Genomic DNA, 12,771 nt, shown 5'->3' on the forward strand with positions numbered 1-12,771 from the left:
GCCACAGCCCTGCAGAGCCCGCGCGGGCCTCACAAAGCGAGCGCGGCGGCGGCCGCGGGCTGCAGCTCCGGGTCGGTCGGGAAACCCGGGAGAGCTCTGCAGGTGCGCGCCGCGCCGACAGCTGCGCGCCCCCGCCCAAGCGCGCGGCCGAGACGGCGGGCGCGCGCGTTCTGCGCGGAGTGTGCCCGCGGCCGCAGCCAATCGGCGCCCAGCTCGAGGCTCGCCCCGCCCCTTCCCACGCCCGCCCGCCCCGCGCGCCGCCCGCCCGCCCGGCCGCTGAGAGGAGGGCGCGCGGCCGCGCCGTGAGCCAGCCGGGCTGAGCCGAGCCGGGGGCGCCGAGCGAGCGCGGGAGGCGGCGGCGCGGAGCCCAGGTGAGCTGGCCTTAGCCGCGCGGCGCGGGAGATGCTGGCTGCTTACCGCCGCGAACCCGGGCGCCGTCGCCCCGTCCGTCTCCCTCCATCCGGGGGACGGCGCGGTGGCGGGGGAGAAACCACCGTCTGGATGGCAGACAAAGCCCAAATGGTCCGCCCGAGGGGAGCTTCCTTCCCGGGGGGGGGGGGGACCCCACGTGCGCCGCCCCGCGCCCCGCCACGTGGAGGGCTGCGGCCCCCTCGCGACCCTTTCCCCGCGTCCTCCATGCGCCCGGGCCTCGGGGTGGGGGGGCGGGCTGCCTCGGCTGGGCCGCGCTCGGCCCCGGGGACTGGGGCGGACCCGGAGTTTGGACCGAGGTCAGCCGCATCCGTGCGGTCCGCGATCCTGGAAGCGGCCTAGGCCCACCCTCTGCGCTTGACAGGTGAGCAGCCTGAGCGCACAGTCCCGGGCAGCCAAGCCCGGCGTCCGACTTAGAGCATCCCACCCCTGTAGACCCGGCCCGAGGAGCTTGGGCACCGGGCGGCAGGACCCTCGAGCTGCGGTTGTGGGGACCTCATTCTGCCCTTTGGTCACTCCACCTCCTCCCCGAGTCCGGACCTCACCAGTCGGTTTGATCCTTTTGACCTAAATTTATCTCAGGGCTGCAGAGCTCCAAGGAGTGCTTGCCCGGCCCCTCTGCCTCACTGGGGACGTGGGCACAACCCCGCTTACTCAACATCGGGACTTAGTGCCCCTTGTCACCCGATCCTGCCTGGAGCTATGCCTGGCTTCTCCCCACCTCCCTGGCTGCCCAGTTTGGGAAGTGGGGTGTTTTCACAGCTCTGCCAACCTCCTCCTGGGCTGGCTCTCACTTGCAGCTGAAGAGGTGGCACCTTGCACTTGAGATGCTGGGGCGGGCATCTCAGTGCCTGGGCAGAAAAGCGGCCACCTGGTCTGGGGGTGGGACACGCAGCGTCCACCACTCTATGGGGAACTTTTATCTTTCTCAGCCTGCTGTTTGTTTTCCCCCAGTTCTAGGGTAGAAACTGCAGGGGCCCCTAGGACCAGTAATGCCAGTACTTCTCCCAATTCTGTCCCCAGAGGAGAGAGAAGGATATCTCCGTGCCCCCTAGCTCCTTTGTTCTTTGGAAGAGGCAAGGGGTTGCAACTGTTCAGAGCCATCCTGCAAAACGGTGTAGTGTTAGACAGTGCATGCTGTGCAAATTTAGCTTCAGGGTGAGTCTCTGAGCTCTTCAGATGGCTGCTCGTACCCCACACAGAAAACAAGCATTGTTGGTGAGGTCCTGCAGCATATTTTTGTAGTAAGGAATATTATTTGCTGAGCCCGTATCTTAAATAAAAATAGCTTTTGGGGCTGGGTGGCTCACGCCTTTAATCCCAGCACTTGGGAGGCAGAGGTAGGAGGGTCGCTGTGAGTTCAAGGCCATCCTGAGACTACATAGTGAATTTCAGGTCAGCCTAAGCTAGAGCCAGACCTTACCTCAAGAACTATAAAAACAAAACAAAACTTTTTGGGTGGAGGGCCTGTGGAAATGGCTCAGCCATTAAGGTGTTTTCCTGCAGTGTCTAATGACCAGAGTTCGATTCTCTAGCTTATACATAAAACCAGATGCACAAAGTGGTACATGCATCTGGAGTTCTTTTGCAGCCAGCTAGAGGCCTTGGTGCACCCCATGCTTCCCTCTGTGTTGGGGCATGGTGGTGTAGGCTTTTAATCCCAACACTCCAGAGGCAGAGATAGAATCGCTGTGAGTTTGAGGTCAACCAGGGACTACAGAGTTCCAGGTCAGCCTGGGCTATAGTGAGACCTTACTTCAAAAAAGAAACAAACAAAAAAAGGAAGGAAAAAAAGAAAGAAAGAAAAAGAAAAACTTTTGGGCTGGAAAGGTGGCTTAGTGGTTAAGGCGCGCTAGCCTGCAAAACCAAAAGATCCCAATTTGATCCCCCAGGGCCCATGTATGTAAGCCAGATGCACAAGGTGGCACATGTGTCTGGAGTTTGTTTGCACTGGCTAGAGGCTCTTGTGCACCCATTCTTTCCATATCTGCCTTTTTCTCTCTTTCAAATAAATCAAGAAATTTTTTTTTTGTTTTGTTTTGTTTTTTGAGGTAGGGTTTCACTTTCGCTCAGGGTGACCTGGAATTGTCTATGTAGTTTCTGGGTGTCCTTGAACTCATGGTGATCCTCCTGCTTCTGCTTCCCGAGTGCTGGGATTAAAGGCATGTTTCAGCACGCCTGGCAGAAAAATAATTTTTTTAAAAAAATTATTTATTTATTTGCAAGAAGAGTGAGAGATATAAAGAAAAGAGACAGAGAGAATGGACACACCTAGGGCCTCCAGCTGCTGCAGAACTCCAAATGCATGCACCACTTTGTGCATCTGGTTTTACATGGGTACTGGGCAACTGAACTCTGGTCTTTAGGTTTTGCAGGCAAGTACCTTAATCACTAAGCCATCTCTCCAGCCCCCCAAAATAAGATTTTTAAAATTATTTTTAAATTTTATTTTAGAGTGTAGAAGAAAGAGAGACAAAAGAGACAATTGGTGCACCAGGGCCTCAGCCACTGTAATTGAACTCCAGACATTTGTGCCACCTAGTTGGCATGTATGACCTTGTGTTTGGCTCACCTTTGTGTGTCTGGCTTACGTGGGATCTGGAGAGAGATTGAATCTGGGTCCTTGGGCTTTTCAGGCAAGTGCTTTAAGTACTAAGCCATTTCTCCAGCCCAAAAATTATATATATACAATTTTTTTTTTTTTTGAGGTAGGGTTTTACTCTAGCTCACTCTGACCTGGAATTTACTATGTAGTCTCAGGGTGGCCTTGAACTCACAGCAGTCCTTCTACCTGTGCCACCCAAGTGCTGGGATTAAAGGCATGTGCCACCACTCTCGGCCTAAGATATTTTTTTAAAATAACTGTTTTTTTTTTTTTGGTCCTGGGGATGGAATTTACGCCCTTGAGCATACCCTCTAACAGTGAGCCACACTCCCACCTCCAATAACACTGCATTCTTGGCTGTGTGCCAGACACTGTGCTATGTGCTGCCTGCATTATCTCATTTCATGCCTACCTACCTAAATCTTATATGGTGGGGATTTTTGTCCCCTTTGTGGAGAATAGGAGGTTGAGGCTCCTAACAATCCTTCAGTCTTGGATTCAGTTCCTCTTCCCCCATTTTATAGAGGGGATTGGAGAGTTTAATTAATTGGCCAGGATCACATAGTCAATGCAGGCACATCAGACCCTAGAGCTTTGTGCTTTACTGCCTGTTCTAGAGCAGGGGTCTTGTCAAAGCTTCCCTCACCTTCTTGCGGGTGTCAGACTTAGTTAATAAACAGCCAAGGGAGACACAGATCTCAACAGGCTCTGCTGTCCTGGAGGGACTTAGGCTTGTCCTTGCCCCTAGGTTGTTAGTGGGCTGGTAGCCAAATATATTCCCTAATAACTATGCAGTAGTTCTCAGGGGGCGGTCCCACCCTCCTGGTAAGCACTTTGAAAAGTGTGGGGGTGACTTTTGGTTGACATAATGAGGCTGAGCACTACTGGCTTTTGGTGGGCAGGAGCTAGAAGGAATGCCAAATGTCCTGTAAGAATGGCCCTACCCTGAATGCCAGCATTACTGCTGTTGTGTTGCCTGCGTTGAGAATCACCACAAGTTGTAAGTGTTGGAATGGACGGAGCAAGGACAGGATGAGTTCTGGTGGGAGTAGACCCAGGAGGCTTCCTGAAGGAAGTGTCCTTTGTGCTGAGTCTTGAGGGACTGGTGAAGGGGAGAATAGGATGAGACCTGACATAGAGCCCTCATCATCTGCATATAGACAGTGGACCAGGGCAACTTTTTCTGGGATGTGCCAGTTGAGTGGCACAAGCTAAGCCTCTGCTCAGACATTTCAGCTCAAAATTTACCATGGGCCACTGGTCACCCTTGCCCCCCACCCCATGAACTTTCTCCCCCCCCCCATGAACCTTTTTGATTGGAAGAATTCTGAGAGATTGAGCACCTGTGACCTCTCCTCTTCCTCCTGCCATCCTGGAGGTCTGAGCACATGACACTTCAGATTTCTCTTTGCGCTGAGGCCCTGCAGCATTGCTTCTCTTGAATGCTTTCTTCCCCAGTAGTTCTCTGGGTAGGCTGTCCAGAGAGCTCTGGAATGTCTCCTGAGAACTAAAGCTCCCTTCATGATCTCACCTACACCTCTTCCTTGGAAGTTGAGGATTTATTTATTTGACAGAGAGAAGGAGGCAGAGAGAGAGAGAGAGAGAGAATGAATGGGTGCACCAGGGCCTCCAGCCACTGCAGACGAATTCCAGATGTGTGCACCCCCTTGTGCATCTGGCTAACGTGGGTCCTGGGGAGTTGAACCTGGGTCCTTTGGCTTTGCAGGGAAACTCCTTAACTGTTAAGCCACCCCTCCAGACCTCTCTCTCTCTCTTTTTTTTTTTTTCTCCCTGAGACGGGGTCTCATTGTAGCCTAAGCTGACCTGGAACTCACTCTGTAGGATTTGATCCTTCTATGCTGGGGCTAAAGGCTTATATTCCCATGCTTAGTGAAATTTCTCTTTTGAAACTGACTTCTTTCAGACTGCTTTTTTAAATTTTAATTTTCTAACTTTTATTTATTTGACAGAAAGAGGGAGGGAGAGAGGGAAAGAGAGAATGGGTGCACCAGGGCCTCCAGCCACTGCAAACTCCAGACGCATGTGCCCCCTTGTGCATCTGACTAACATGGGTCCTAGGGAATCGAGTCTGGGTCCTTTGGCTTTGCAGGCAAATGCCTTAACTGCTAAACCATCCCTTCAGCCTAATTTTAATTTGTTAATATTATTTTATTTTTGAGTGAGAGAGACAGAGAGAGAGAGGCAGAAAGAGAGAGAGAGAGAATGGGCACTCCAGGACCTTTCAAACCACTGTGCATGAACTCCAGACACATGTACCTCATTGTGGCCCATGTGTGACATTGTATGCTTGTTTCACTTTGTATCTGGCTTACCTGGGACCTGGAGATTCAAACATGCATTCTTAGGCTTTGCAGGCAAATGCCTTAACAGCTAAGCCATCTCTCCAGCTCCAGAATGGCTTTATTTTTTATTATTTTTATTTTATTTTATTTATTTATTTATTTATTTATTTATTTATTTATTGTCTTTCGAGGCAGAGTCTCACTGTAGCTCAGGCTGACCTGGAATTCACTATGTATTCTTAGGGTAGCCTCGAACTCACCATGATACTCCTACCTCTGCCTCTTGAGTGCTAGTATTAAAGGTGTGTGTGCCACCACACCTGGCTTAGACTGATTTTTTTTTAATACTTTTTCTAGGTCAGGTGTGGTAGCATGCACCTTTAATCTGAGCACCTGGGAGGCAGAGGTAGGAGATCACTGAGTAGGAGACCTTGAGACTACAGAATGAGTTCCAGGTTAGCCTGGGCTAGAGTGAGACCCTACCTCTTAAAACCTATGTATTTATTTTTTCTGTATTTTCTTAAATATTTTTATTAATTTGCAAGTAGAGAGAGATAGAAGAGAGACAAAGACAATGGGTACACCAGGACCTCCAGCCACTGCAGCCGAACTCCAGGTGCATGTGATACCTTGCGCATCTGGCTTTACATGGGTACTGGGGAATTGAACCCTGGTCATTAGGCTTTGCAGGCAAGTGTCTTAACCACTGAACCATCTCTCCAGCCCTAAAGTTTTTTAAATAGTTTTATTCATTTTTATTTATTTATTTGAGAGTGAGAGAGAGAGAGAGATTGAGAATGGGCTCACCAGGGCTTCCAGCCACTGCAAACGAACTCCAGACGTGTGCACCCCTTGTGCATCTGGCTAACGTGGGTCCTGGAAAATCAAGCCTCGAACCGGGGTCCTTAGGCTTCACAGGCAAGTGCTTAACCACTAAGCCATCTCTCCAGCCCTAAAGTTTTTATTTATTTGAAGGAGAGAGAAAGAACAAGACCAACTAGTACTTCTTGCCACTACGAACAAACTCGTAGTGCATGTACCACTTTGTGTGTCTGGTTTTACATGGGTACTGGGAAACTGAACCTGGTCCACCAGGCTTTGCAAGCAAGCATGTTTAATTGCTGAGCCATCACCCCAGGCCCTGTACAAAGATATAGAAATCTTTATCAGGTTTTTTTTTTTTTTTTTTTTTTTTGAGGCAGAGTCTCACTCTAACTCAGGCTGACCTGGAATTCACTCTGTAGTCTCAGGGTGGCCTTGTACTCACAGCGATCCTCCTACCTCTGCCTCCTGAGTGCTAGGATTAAAGGCGTGCGCCACCATCCCCAGCCAGAAATCTGTATCTGTTAAACAGTTGCTCCTGGTTCCCAATATCTTTCCCTCCAGACACAGCACCCATGCATCTATTTTTTTGTCTCTAGGATTTGTGTCCTATGGATATTTTCTGTGACTATAATAATATATGCTCTGTGGTCTTTTGTGTTTGGCTTCTCTCCTTAGCATCATTTCCTCAGGGTGTAGTATGTATCTATCTGTGTTGCTTTCCTTTCTGTGGCTGAGTAATATTCCATGGTCTGAGTGGACCAAATTGGGTTTATCCACTAATGGGCATTTGTGTTGTTTCCAGCATAAGGGCTTGTTTAATCTAATTAAAAAAATATATATATACACACACACACACACATATATATATATATACATATATTTGATTTCTTGAACTCACAGTGATCATCCTGCTTGGCCTCCTAATTGCTGGGATTAAAGGTGTGTGCCACTATACCTTTTACTTTAAAAAATATATATTTTTTAGGGCTAGAGAGATGGCTTAGTGGTTAAGCACCTGCCTTGAAGCTTAAAGACCCCGGTTCAAGGCTTGATTCCCCAGTACCCACGTAAGCCAGATAGATGCACAAGGTGGTGCACGCATCTGGAGTTCGTCTGCAGTGGCTGGGGGCCCTGGTGTGCCCATTCTCTTTCTCTCTCTCTCTGCCTTTTTATCTCTCTCTCAAATACATATATGTGTGTGTGTGCATATATATCTGTCTGTCTGTCTGTCTGTTTTTTTAAAGCTGGGCTTGGTGGTGAATGTCTTTAAGGCATTCAGAGGTAGGAGGATTACCATGAGTTTGAGGCCACTACATAGTGAATTCCAGGTCAGCCTGAGCTAGAGTAAGATCCTACCTCAAAAAACCTCCCCCTCCAAAATATATATATGTGTGTGTATACACACACACACACACACACACATATATACACATATACATGTATATATTTTAAGATGTTTTTATTTATTTAGGTTGGAGAGATGGCTTAGCAGTTAAGATACTTGCCTCATGCCCCAAGTTTGATTCCCCAATGCCCACATAAAGCCAGATGCACAAGGTGATGCATGTGTCTGGAGTTTGTTTGCAGTGTCTGGAGGCCCTAATGCGCCCATTCTTTATGTCTGCCTCTCCTTACAAATAAATAAAATTAAAAATTAAATAAATAAATAAATAAATAAAATTAAAAATTTAAAAAAAAATTTAACTGGTTGTGGCTCATGAGTGTAATTCCAGCACTTGGAAGTCAGAGGTAGGAAGATTGCTGTGGGATTAAAGATTTAAAATTTTTTTTTTCAGTATAATTTGCAGCCGGTTGAGGGGCTTGATTTGATACTGGCTAAAGCCTTTATTCTTTCAGTCTTTCTTTTTCTTTTAATGCAAAAGAAGGAGAGAGACAGAGTGAGAGAGAATTGCATGCCAGGGCCTCCAGCCACTGTAATTGAACTCCAGACTGGTGCGCCCCTTTGTGCACAGTGCGACCTTGTGCACTTGTGTCACTTTGTGCATCTGCCTTATGTGGGACCTGGAGAGTCGAACTTGAGTCCTTACGCTTCACAGGCAAGCGCTTTACTGCTAAGTCATTACTCTAGTCCGGGCTGACCTGGAATTCAATATGTAGTCTCAGTGTGGCCTCAAATTCACAGTGATCCTCCTACCTCTGCCTCCTGAGTGCTGGGATTAAAGGCATGAGCCATCACTCCAGCCCCCAGTCTGGACTTCATTCAGGGCATACTATTTGGATTTTACAAGGCTATGCCTTTTAGTTCTTTCTTGAAATACTCAGACCAGGCCTGTGGCTATGGCATAGTCACAGTGGTTGACCACTTGCTTACCATGTTCTCCATCACCTCAACAAAATAAATCAAAAGAAAAAAAGAGCCGGGCATGGTGGCACATGCCTTTAATCCCAGTACTGGGGGAGGCAGAGGTAGGAGGATCAGCATGAGTTTAAGGCCACCCTGAGACTACATAGTGAATTCCAGGTTAGTGTGAGCTAGAGTGAAACCCTACCTTGAAAAACCAAAAAAAAAAAAAAAAAAAAAAGAGGAAAGAAAGAAAGAAAGAAAAGAAAAAATGAGTTTTGGTAGATCAATAAATTTTCCTGAGCCTTTGTTTTCTTTTGGTGAAATGAAGTGTTTGGGTCATTGACCATGGAGATTTTTGCCTGTATTGCTAACATTCCATGACTCTCACAGCTGAGACAGAGTAAGGGTGTGGAAGTCTGGCCTGTAGCCTGACTTTGGAATTGAAGAGAGGTTGCACACTGGCTGGGATTAAAGGCATGTGCCACCACACCCGGCCTCCCTAATTTCTTTTTGCTTACGTGGGTAAAGGGGATTAATCTCTGGTCCTCATGCTTATGTAGCAAATATTTTTATTGCCTGAGCTATCTCCCCAGACTTATTGCTTTCTTTTTTAATTTTTTTATTGTTTTGTTTATTTATTTATTAGATATGGAGGGAGAGAGAGAGAATGAGCATGCTAGGGCTTCTAGCCACTGCAAACGAACTCCAGATGCATGAGCCACAATGTGCATCTGGCTAATGTGGGACCTGGAGAATCAAACCTGAGTCCTTAGGCTTTGTAGGCGAGCTCCTTAACTGCTAAGCCATCTCTCCAGCCCCTTCTTTTTTTCATTTTTTAAAAAAATGTTTTGTGAAGCCGGGCGTGGTGGCGCACGCCTTTAATCCCAACACTCAGGAGGCAGAGGTAGGAGGATCGCTGTGAGTTCAAGGCCACCCTGAGACTACAGAGTTAATTCCAGGTTAGCCTGGACCAGAGTGAGACCCTTCCTCGAAAAACCAAAACCAAAACCAAAACAAAACAAAACAAATGTCTTGTGTGTGCTTTAATATGTATGTGTACATAGGCATGCATGTACCATAGTGTGTGTGTGGAGGTGAGAGGATAACTTCAGGGTGTTTCCCCTCTCTTTCAACCTATTGAGATAGAGTCTCTCTCACTGCTGCTTGTGAGCTTCCGGACCTCCTGGCTGTGCTTCCCATTGCTGTAGGAGTGTTGGGGTTACAGCCCTGTGCACCACCTTGCATCTGGCGTCACATGGGCACTGAGGAGGATCAGACTCGGGCCGCCAGGCTTGCAAACAAGCACCTTTAGCCGCTGAATCATTTCCCCACCCCTCCTCTGTTGTTTATTTACTTTTTTTGAGGTAGGGTTTCGCTTTCACCCAGGCTGACCTGGAATTCACTTTGTAGTCTCAGGCTGGCATCAAAACTCATGGTAATCCTCCTACCTTGGCTTCTGGAGTGCTGAGATTACAGACATGCCACCACCATGCCCAGCCATAATTACTTGTTAAAAAGAACAAATGAAGCTTAGTATAGTGATGCATGCCTTTAATCCCAGCACTCCAGAGGCCAAGGTAGGAGGATCACTATGAGTTCAAGGCCATGCTGAGACTGCATAGTGAATTCCAGGTCAGCCTGGGCTAGAGTAAAACCCTACCTCAAAAAACAAACCAAAAAAAAAAAAAAAAAAAAAAGAACAAACGAGGCCAGGTGTGGTAGTGCATGGTGCATGCCTTTGATCTCTACTTGGGAGGCAGAGGTAGGAGAATCACTGTGAGTTCAGGAGTTAAAGGCCAACCTAAGACTGCATAGTGAATTCCAGGGGGCTAGAGCAATACCCTACCTTGAAAAACCAAAATAAGAAAAAAGAAAAAGAGAAAAAAGGAAAAAGAACAAAACTGAGGGGCTGGAGGGATGACTGAGGTTAAGGCACTTGCCTTCAAAATGTAATGACCCAGGTTTGGTTCTCTAGTACCCACATAATCCAGGTGTACTAAGTGCCTTTTGCAGTGGCAGGAAGCCTTTGTGCACCCATACTCTCTTTTGGGGTCTCTCTCTCTCTCTCTCTGAATAGTGAATGAAAGACAAAAAAAAAATTTGTTTTTAAAGAACAAATGAGCTGCATGTGGGGCTACACACCTTCAATCCCAGCACTCAGGAACTCAGGAGGCAGAGGTAGGAGGATTGCCATGAGTTTGATACCAGCCTGGGCTACAGAGTGAGTTCCAGGTCTGGCTAGAGTAAAATCCTACGTCAAAACAAAACAAAACAAAACAACAACAACAAAAAAGAGAGAGAGAGAGAGAGAGAGAATTAGTGAACTAATGAGTTTCCTTTAGGAACTTAGGGCCTCAGTTTCCCCAGGTGAGAGATGTGCTGCCCAGCCATTCCTTATTCCAGAAAGGCAGGAAGGATGGGAAACCTAGTCATGGAAGGATCCTCAGCTAATTTGGATCCCTTTGTTGATCTGGAGTGTCGGGGATGAGAGGGCCTAGGAACCCTGAACAAGTTATACCTTGGGCTTGGGGGCTCACCCACTGGCTTTTCATCATACCAGAAACCTCACTGTGGCTTTGCTCAGGAGCTCTGCATTTGGTGGGCAGCAGGTGCAGGTTGGAACTTGCCCCCAGGAAATGGAAAAACGGTAAGGCATTTCCTGGAGGCCTGTGGCACTTGGCTTCCTGGCAGAGGGAGGAATATTCCCCTATCTTGGCCTGGTCTGGATCCATCTGCTCCAGGAAGGGACTGGTGGCTCTGCTTCACTGGGTGTTCTGTGAAAGGGAGGGGCCTTCTGGGCTGGGCACTACTTGTGACTCATGGGGAATGACCAGGCACCAGGCTGAGCCAGAACTCCTGGCATTTTGTCAAACCCAAGCAGCTTTGCAGGAAGGTCCTCTTCAGTCCAGTGTTCTACTTACTGCCCCTCCTCGTAGAGGGCTTATCCTGTGGGGATTGCACCACCAGGTACCAGACCTAGTGCCTGACAACTTAGCAGAATGTTGGCTCTGCCATTTTTATGCTAAAATACTGTTTCTGTGTAGTTTTAGTGCTGGTAGATTCTTATAGGGCCTGTGGCCCCCAAAGATTTAGACTGGGGGTAGGTTAAGGACAGGATCCCACCACATAGGCCGCCTGGCCTGTACCCTGTCTTCCCAAGACCTGGGCCCTCCTGTACCTCCCACACAGCAGCCTTGGCCTGGGTCTGAGTTTTGTTTCTGTTCACCTCCTTACCCCAGACCTTGACGGCCAGGGCTGCATCAGAGACGGTGTCTAGGGAGGCCTGGGCCACACGCAGGCTGGCCAAGGCAGCTGACTAAAAGTAGCTGTGCTGGGGCGGATGCTTGGTGTCCTTGGCTGGAGTAGAGATCGATAAGCAATCGTTTTTCTGTTGGCAAGGAAAATAATTTCTCCTTTGACTCCCATGCACTGCTAGGTCTAGTTTTCCTCTCAGGAATGCTTGTGGCCCTGTCAGCCCCCCTCCCCCAGGGGAGGCCAGAAGGCACACAAGAGTAGGTGCTGGGAGAACAGTTGCTCTCAGGAACATTCTAGAACACAGTCCTGCTGGTAGTAGTAGTAAGCATTCAGCAGGTATGTACTGAAAGGATAGTTTTTGAGCACACAGTTGTGCTGGACATGATACTTCATGATTAGCTCATCTGCTTCTGTGATTCAGGAAGCACTCTACCAATGGACTTTCGTCCCCGGCTGTGTTCAGCTTTCTTGCTGTATGAATTTGACTATTGTAGTGAAGTCATGAGCTACTTGTCTCTTGGTGTCCAGCCTGTTTCACTTAGATGTTTTCGAGGTGCTTCCACACCATAGCCTTTCCATCCTTCCCCCCTCCCCCAAGGTAGGGTGTCTCTCTAGTCCAGACTGACCTGTAATTCACTATGGAGTCCCAGGGTAGCCTGGAATTTATGGTGATCCTCCTATCTCTGTGCTGGGATTAAAGGTGTGCACCACCACACCTGGCTTTTTTTTTTTTTTTTTTTTTGAGGCAAGGGTCTCACTGTAGCTCTGGTGGACCTGGAACTTACTCTGTAGACCAAGCTTGTTCAAACTCATACCAGTTCTCCTACCTCAGCCTCCTGAGTGCTGGGATGAGCCACTATGTCTGGCTCTCTTACCTTTTTATGTCTCTTATGTGGTCCTACCACACTTTTTTTCTCTTTCTTTCTTTTTTTGTTTTTTAGAGGTAGGGTCTCACTGTAGCCCAGGCTGACCTGGAATTCGCTATGGAGTCTCAGGGTGGCCTCAAACTCATGGCCATCCTCCTACCTCTGCCTCCCAAATGCTGGGAT

The 12,771-nt window shown here is 48.3% G+C and overlaps 1 protein-coding gene across 4 annotated transcripts in view; it reads left to right on the top strand.

The window, feature by feature from the left end:
- The first annotated feature begins 316 nt into the window (after positions 1-316).
- The window catches only part of Camkk2 (calcium/calmodulin dependent protein kinase kinase 2), a 63,014-nt gene continuing 50,559 nt past the window's right edge, over positions 317-12,771 (top strand). For all 4 annotated transcript variants that reach the window (XM_004670991.2, XM_004670993.2, XM_045132389.1 and 1 more), the window contains exon 1: positions 317-371. The gene's annotated coding sequence lies outside the window, so the exon portion shown is untranslated. The remainder of the gene's footprint in view (positions 372-12,771) is intronic.

The sequence above is a fragment of the Jaculus jaculus genome, chromosome 13, assembly GCF_020740685.1.
Source record: "Jaculus jaculus isolate mJacJac1 chromosome 13, mJacJac1.mat.Y.cur, whole genome shotgun sequence".
NCBI lineage: Eukaryota > Metazoa > Chordata > Mammalia > Rodentia > Dipodidae > Jaculus > Jaculus jaculus.